An 8,140-nucleotide genomic window follows, 5' to 3' on the forward strand; every position below is an offset into this window, starting at 1 on the left:
CACTTCATAAATTATATTTGTGGAATAAACCTCATGGTACTTTTAGTTGAGGAAAGTAAATGTCTTATCTGGAGCTTGGCCCCAAACAAAGAAAGGCACCTTGAGTTATTCATTCTCAGCAAATAACATTTCTTTCCATACCTTTATTCATCCACTATATAGCTATTGTAAATCAGTGAAACTATTTTGCAGTAAATTCAGAAGATACGAATATCCTCTTCTAACCAGTTCTCTATCTCAATTTCTTTAGGAATAACGAGCAGCACCTATGTTCCCAATGGAACCTGGAGGAAATTAACAATAATGTTGAGGAAATAGGTCCTCCATATGATTAGATTGGTTTTATATCCATCAATCAATCATTCAATGAATGTTTTGAACACTAACCAGCATTGTGTTCCACAGATACATGGTGATGTATCTGTGGAAAACAAACAGACAAACATTGTTTTTTTTAAATTCTTGTCTTTCTTTATAAAATTTACATTGTTGTTAGGATAAATAAACCAAGTTATTGTTGCTTAGCATAGTTATATTCTTCAGCTATTATTTTCACTATACTTAGTATTCCAAAATAATGATAGTTATGTCATTAAATAATGGCTAATTAACAAGATTTTAAATTGGTACATTTCTGGGAAGCCCCTTGGAATATAAAACAATAAACAAACAGAGGTCCAGTATTCCCATTTGACAAGACACAATTATTTGCCTTAATTAAATTAATATTTTCAGAATTATTGTGGGGATAAATTTGTTAAACTGGTGCTTCAAAGAATTTCAGGTTTCTTGTAGTTCTTGTAAAATCAATTCTTTTATATTATTCGGGGAATGGAAGCAAGTGCAAGTTTAGAATTTTATTTTTGTCAGGGTAACCAATTTTTGAAAAGCTAAGCTTGGTTTCGTTCTTCTGACTTATAAAATAAGAGTCAAGAATTATCTTCCCAAATGAGTATAAAATACTAAATATCAATATTTACCTCCAACTCGTAGATTTGGGCAAATAATAATTTGAAAAATTAAAGAAACTTGTTTAATGTAATGAACTCAGGGGTGTGCTTCTACTGAACTACTCCTCAGCCCTTTTTGTTTTGTGAGACAGGGCCTCACTAAATTGTCCAAGTTGTCTTGGAGCATACAATCTTCCCACTGAGACTCTGGAGTCACTGAGATTACAGGCCAGCATGATAGTATATGGAGCTTACATGGAGCTTATGGAAAGGTAAGAATAATGCATATGTGTGTATTTTATACATAAATATATGCTTAGTCTGAAATATATCTGTGTGCATAAACTGTGTGTGTGTATGTATATATTATGGTGGTGCTAGGTGCTCTGAAGTCAGTGAAGGGCTATAATGCAGTGGGCAGGGATGGCCTCCCTGATAAGGTAACAAAGGAACAAAACATAAAAGTGAGAAAAGGGACCATTTGAATAGATGTACAAAGATAATAAAAGCAGCAGAAACTCCCTCACAAAATCAGACACACTGACTTATCAACTTGGATTTATAGGACTGAAATCTACATTAAACCCAGGGAGAAAAAATCCCAAGTTAAGAATATTATATATAAGATTGACCAAATTATGGGCATGCACAGATGTGGCATAATGAATCCTATGATTATGTATATTTACAATATACCAATTTTTAAAAGTTATAATCTAAGTTGAGTGTGGTGGTGAATGCCTGTAATCCCAATGACTCAGAGTGAGGCAAGAAGATCTGGAGATCAAAGCCTGCTTCAGCAGCTTAGTAAGGCCCTAACCAACCTAGTGAGAACCTGACTCCATATAAAAAAAAAATTCTGGAAATGTAGCTCAGGGTTAGAGTGTCCCTGGGTTCAATCCCCAGTACCAAAAACCAAAAATAATATAACAATAATTAAAATATAAATAAAAAAGAGAACATCTAAAAGAAACCCAAAAGAACATTATGCATCAAAGATCAATAATCAGATTAACAGAAGATTTAACAACTGCTGCAGACACAAGCAGATAAAAGAGATTTCCAAAGGACTGAACAACAACAACCTGTCATTCTAGAGATTTATGACTAGTTAAACTATAACTAGAGTAGGGGCAGGAAAGGACAGCTTTCTCCCTGAAAAAAACTATTAATCTGTTATTAAACAACTAAACCACATATTTTGGTGCACACCAGTAATCCAAGCAGCTCTGGAGGCTGATAGCAGAGGATCGCAAGTTCAAGGACAATCTCAGCAACTTAGTGAGGCTTTAAGGAATTCAGGGAGATGCTGTCTGTAAGTAAAATATAAAAAAGGGCTTGGGATGTGGCAACCCTGGATTCAGTCCCCAGTACAAAAAAGAATACATCTGAATAAAGCAAAATGACCCCAGAGAAAATGTATCATTTGAAGGAGGAATAATTCACACAATACAATTGAAAAAGATCTTTATCATTGTGGAATTAGAAAATACATAAACAAAGAAACAAAATGGAGTCAGGTGACAACAGTGTTCTGAGGAGAGCAAGATGAGAGGTGTGTCAGAGCAACCTGGAGGGGAAGGGCCCTGCTTTGGACAGGCCAAGTTTTCTTTCTCAACATCAGCACAACTGAACTTCTGAGCCAGAACAGTCCTTAGGGTGGGAGCTGACCTGGGCATGAAAGGATGTAGACAACACCTGCCATTTTAACAACCAAAAGTGTCTCTAAACAATATCACAGGCCCTTAGGCCCGCTCCTGAGGGCCCTAGAAAGAGGTGTTCAAGAAGGCAGGGGCTGGCCTTGGATGCCAGGAGGTACAGATAGGGACCCAACTCCAAGCTGGTCCCAGCGTGTCCAGGCACACTCTAGAGGGGACCATCCAATTACTAGTATCCAACAGGATCTCAAAATTACTCTTCTGTTTCTGAGCTGGAAAGGGGACTGATGTGTTCTTTGAGCAACTCCAGCGGGTACAACAGGGTCTTCTCTGCTGCCTTGATATCTTTTTCCAGATTTTCCTGAAGCTGCTGGCAAAGCGACCAAACCAGAAGAACCAGTAACACCAGGCACAGAGCCCCCAGGACAACCACAGCCAGCCACATAAGCCATAGGTATTCCATGGGGGCCTGAACCTCCAGGTCACTGAGGGGCCCACTATCACAGCCACAAGGTACCCCTCAACAGCCAGCCATGTCCCCTACTCTTCTGAAAAGAAGTTTAGGCCCCAGCATGGTGATATTGGGCAGTCATCACCACCAGGGCTTGGAGACGGGTATCATAGTGGATGGAGCCTGGCTCGTCTGCAGGTAGGTCCTGGCCCTCAAAGATCCAGCGCGCATAGGCCAACTTGGAGGAGAGGGACAGGGAAGTACCAAGTCTGTGCCCACTACCATTGTGATGTTTTTCAGCATTCACCTGATTGTAGGAACAGAGAGGGAAGGTAGCAGAGTCAGTGCAAGAGACCAAGGGCCAGGGAGGTGTGATGTGAAAAATCCACCTAAGGACCACAGCCCATCTGGAGTGGAGGGGAACACAAAAAAGCTCACCTTTCTTAGTGCCATGAAGGTCACAAAAGCCTATGGTATCTGAGATCCCCATGTTCTGAACAAGTAGAGATCTGGCAGAGGAAAGGGGTATCAGAAGTGTGGTTCCAACCACCGTATCCACACACCTTCCTGGTCCCAGCCCTTGCAGAACCCAGCTCACCCAGAGTAGCTGGCCACAGACAAACAGTGACTAGTGTTGATGCTCCAGGCAGAGTTGGAGTCCCACGCAAGGACACAGTCTGCACAGATGTGGTACTTCACAGAGTCTGCCAGGGGCAGCTGGACCAACTGAGAGCAGGAGCCAGCAAAGAGCAGCTTCTGTGGGAGAAGAGGAGTGAGAGGGTTGGTAGGGCCACATGCATCCCAGGGCTGCTCAGACTCCAAGGAGCACAAGCATGAGAGGTGCCCACATGAAGAAGAGGCAGAAGACAGCACTGCAAAGCAAGGTGCAAGTCTCAAGAAAACAGGGAGGCTATACACACAGAAGGCATGAAACATTTTCCTCCAGTGCCCTTGGCTCTCACAATGGCACCAGAACAGCATAAGGTGTTCTCTGTTTGAATGGTAACTGCCAATCTGAATGGTTACACAACCCCATATTCTTTCTGCCATTACTCCATGTGCTGGGGAACAATTTTAAGTGATAATAGCTGCAAAAGGCAAACAAATCATCATCCAGAGGATGCTGCAAATGTTTATGAGGGTTAAGGAAAAAGACAACACTTCAGGGGACATGGTGGGGAATCAGCGGGTCAGGCCCAGAGCACCACTGGGGACTAGGCAGAAACCAATGCTGGGAGGGCACCATAAACATGTCAAAGCTGGGGAAGTCTGGCGAGTATGGAGAGAATCAGAGAGGAGGCTGTAAGCAGAGTCCTGGACCCACATAGAGGTGTCTAAAAAAAACATGAGTTTTCTCCAGGACTAATTCTGGGGATGCAGCCCTGCAGGGACCAGGGTATACATAATGCTCCTGTGGAGTGCCAATCCTGTCAGCACACACCCTGACTTCCCAGGCTTGCCCTGAGCTGACTTAGGTGTGCTGAACTGGCCAACCATGCCAACCTGATTTGGGGATGGTGGAGTGGGTGCAATGGCAGTGCATGGAGTCTAATTAGCTACCTTGCTTGGTGACAGCACAAGGCTTTCCACAGTTTACTTATCAAACACTTGCAGTTCCTCAATCAGGTGGACCCCATGCCTCAAGATCACAGCCTTGAGCAACCAGCCACCTCCTGGAAAAGTCTGGAGAAGGGAGTGTCAATGACAGGGAATGAGACTCTTGGGTGTCTCCCAGCCCTAGACACACCCAAGAGCTTACCTACCTGTGCAATTAACAGCAGTGTATAGGTGGCTTTGTCAAATCCTGTAAATTGGTAAGCCACCAGGTGGGTGAAGTTGGTGTTTTCATGAGCGGGGGCTGGCCCCATGAAGGCTCTACCTGCTCGTCCATCAGTGGGTGCTTCTTGATGAAGATGAGGGTTCTGTCAGCCAGCTCCAGAGAACTGGTGTGACCATGGTGATGGTGCCATTTGTTGATGCACTTGTGGGGGTAGGGGTATGGACACGGGAGCTATCAGCTGGTGGGAGGCCACTGGAACTGACAGGGAACACTTCCTGCCCAAAGGACTCACTGAACCAGGCTGGGGGCTGGGTACTGGGTCAGTGTATTGACCCCACTTCTGCACTTCCTCAAGCAACCCAGGGTGGGTTTCTGCCTAGTCCCCAGTGGTGCTCTGGGCCTGACCTGCTGATTCCCCACCATGTCCCCCTCCTTGTAGGGACCTTGGAACACCCACTGGATCTCTTCCAACTGGTACTTACAGACTGATGAAAGGTCCACATTACCCCTGTTGCAATGAGAGAGGGATCTCAAGGGTCAGGTCCGATGCCCACCTTAACATCTCACCCCAGCTCCAGAGATTGCAGGAATGTAGGGATCAGCAGAAAATGCTCATGGGCAGAATAATATACCAGCAGGCAGATCTAAGGTACCACCAGGCAGGGCCTTGCCTACTTTTCCCAGGGGCCTTTAAAAGGGGCAAGTACTCAGTGTTCCAGACACTGAACACTTGGATGTCCCTATAGGACAGCATGGTTCAGGCCCTTCCACCCACATACTGCCCTTGACCTGAACACCTGCTCATCCCCACCCCAGCATTCCTGGCCAACTCACCATCACATATGAAATACACCAAAGAAGGTGGTCTTGTGCCAGGAGGCACCCTGCAGGGTGTGCACAGCCTGCAACTGGTTGAAATAGAGCTGCTGGTTGGGCACTGAGCACCCCAGCTGTGACTTCAGGAATTTGGTCCACTTCTTCTGCAGTGTGTGTGCACCGGCTACGTCACTCTGGCAGATATCAAGGGGATGCACTGGGTCAGCCGCTGCCCAGCCCAGAGGGTTCCCAGGGCTCATGCTGGGGGCTCAATATCTTGCAGACACGGGTAACTTGGGTCAGCAGCTGCTTGGTACAGCAGTCGTATTCCACCACCGTCTCACTGAAGAAGTACACCTTGTCGTCATCCCCTGTGATGCTCCCCACACTCTCAGGGATATAGGCAGAGGCAATGAAGTGGGGCCCTGCAGCAAGGCAAGGAGTTTCAGTCATGAGGTGACAAGGACCTCACAGGTTTCCCACCCTGGGCTTCCCCAGTCCTTCTCCCTGCTCACTGTTGAGCCATGAGGCCTCGTACTCTGCCTTCATGGGGTGATAGGGCCCCATGTTCTGGAGGATGACAGGCTGGGTGCCCAGGAAGTTATTGAGGGTGGCTGAGTACAACTCACCATCTGTGGGAAATGGAAGCATAGTCAGGCCATAAACAAGGTGTAGACACCCCAGAGTGTGTCAAGTTCCAAGGGACTCACTCAAAACAGGCACATCCACTCACCTACAAGAAGGCCAGTGTGGCCCTTAGCTGGGTCATAGGGACAATTCCCCTTCCCATCATCAAAATCTTCATGCTCCAAAGTGAAGGTGAGCATGTTCTAGAGGCAGAGGGAGCCAGTCAGAAAGATGAGCATGAGGGCAGGACCCCATACTGGAAGCCAGGTTGGCAGGCAGCCAGGGTGGGGCAGCACTCACAATGTAGGTGCACTAGGGCTAAAAGGCGTAGGTACCACAGACATACAGATGGGAGGTGTTGTAAGGCTGCAGGAAGCAGATGCAGTTGAAACACTCCATCTTGGGGATAAAGGGATCAGTCAGTGAGACCCCTAGGTGAGGGCCACTAGTGCTGAGGCTAAAGAGAGGTCTTCCCTCAAGTGACAGTACTCCAGGGAACAGTGCCCTGTGAGGCCCAGGAGGCCAGGAGTGCCTGAGCATCCACATGGTTGCTCTTCCCTTTCTCAGTACACTCGATCTTCTTCTCAGCTGGTGCCTCCCAGAAGATCTAGTGGACAAGGAATATGGTAATGTCATAAGTAGATGCAGAGAAGGATGATACCCTGTGGGAAATCTTGATCCTCATCCTCCGGAAGCTTCTTTCAGTAGAGGACAGAAGCCCCTAGCCACCAGCAAGGAGCCCTGGCACTTGTCTTCCAAGTCGCTCAGGAGGCTGAGGCAGAAATATTACAAATTGAAGGCCAGCCCTTGCAATGTAGTAAGAACTTGTATGTAAATAAAGTTTGAAAAGGGACTGGGAATGCAGCTCATAGAGTGTCCCTGTGTTTAAGCTCAAGTACATGGGTATGTTTGGGGGGAGTCCCATAGTACTTCATCATGGCATAATGCAGTAAGTGCCATAGAAGGGAACAGAGAGCTTGCTGATCCTGATGGGGGTTGGGAAGGCCTGGGGGCACACTATTTGATGAGATACCATGTGGTTTAATTGGGTCAAATGGTGGTTGCATTCCAAGCTTTCTGAGGAATCTCCATATTGCTTTCCAGAGTGGCTGTACCTATCAAAATTGATTTATTCTAAGCAAGTGTCTTCCCATGTCTTTTAAGTTTAGAGGCAAGGAGTTCTTTTTCCAAGGATGTCATGCCACTTTTTAAATTATTGTTGAAACTCCAAATATGTGTAGCTTTTCATCCACCCTTCCCACACATAAGTAAATGAATATCACAGTATCTCACTGGATCTCCAGTGCCCATATGTGTTTGCAGCTGATGGCAGGGTTGAAGTTTTGTGGCAGAGATCAGAGAGCACAGGCTCAGAATGTTTCTCTCCTCCTTATTTCCCATCCTTTTATCATTGGAGATGGAGCCCAGCAGCCTGCTTGAATCCTTAGGTAGTGTGACCCTAGAATATTGGTGGCATTATTTCTACTCTCCATTAGGCACCAATAGTGAAAAAGCAAATTGGGAGCACACTTATAGCATCTGCAGTAAGTACGAAGTTTGTGTGCATGTGTTGGGCTGCAGTGATGAGATGAATCCTCTTTGTTAATATGTGACTTGCAACTTGAAGCCTCCCCAGTCTCGGAATTATAAAGCAGGTTGCTCTGTGGGCAGCCTTTCAGCCAGAGAACACATGGAACAGAGCAAGGGATAATCCTGGGAATGCAAAGAGCACACTGGAATTTTTTGTCCTTTCCCTTTTGGTGGTGACTTTAGGTAACGGCTTCGTCAAAACCTGGCTGATTTCATAAAGCCTTGGAAGTAAGGGCTGCTAGAAATGAGAGCACACTGAAGTATGTCA

The 8,140-nt window shown here is 45.9% G+C and overlaps 1 pseudogene; it reads right to left on the bottom strand.

Annotated features, from left to right (window-relative positions):
- Positions 1-2,730: 2,730 nt before the first annotated feature.
- LOC143388917 (semaphorin-4C-like) lies at positions 2,731-7,217 on the bottom strand (annotated as a pseudogene).
- Between the last annotated feature and the right edge of the window lie 923 nt (positions 7,218-8,140).

Source organism: Callospermophilus lateralis, unplaced genomic scaffold (assembly GCF_048772815.1).
Source record: "Callospermophilus lateralis isolate mCalLat2 unplaced genomic scaffold, mCalLat2.hap1 Scaffold_45, whole genome shotgun sequence".
Taxonomy (NCBI): Eukaryota; Metazoa; Chordata; class Mammalia; order Rodentia; family Sciuridae; genus Callospermophilus; species Callospermophilus lateralis.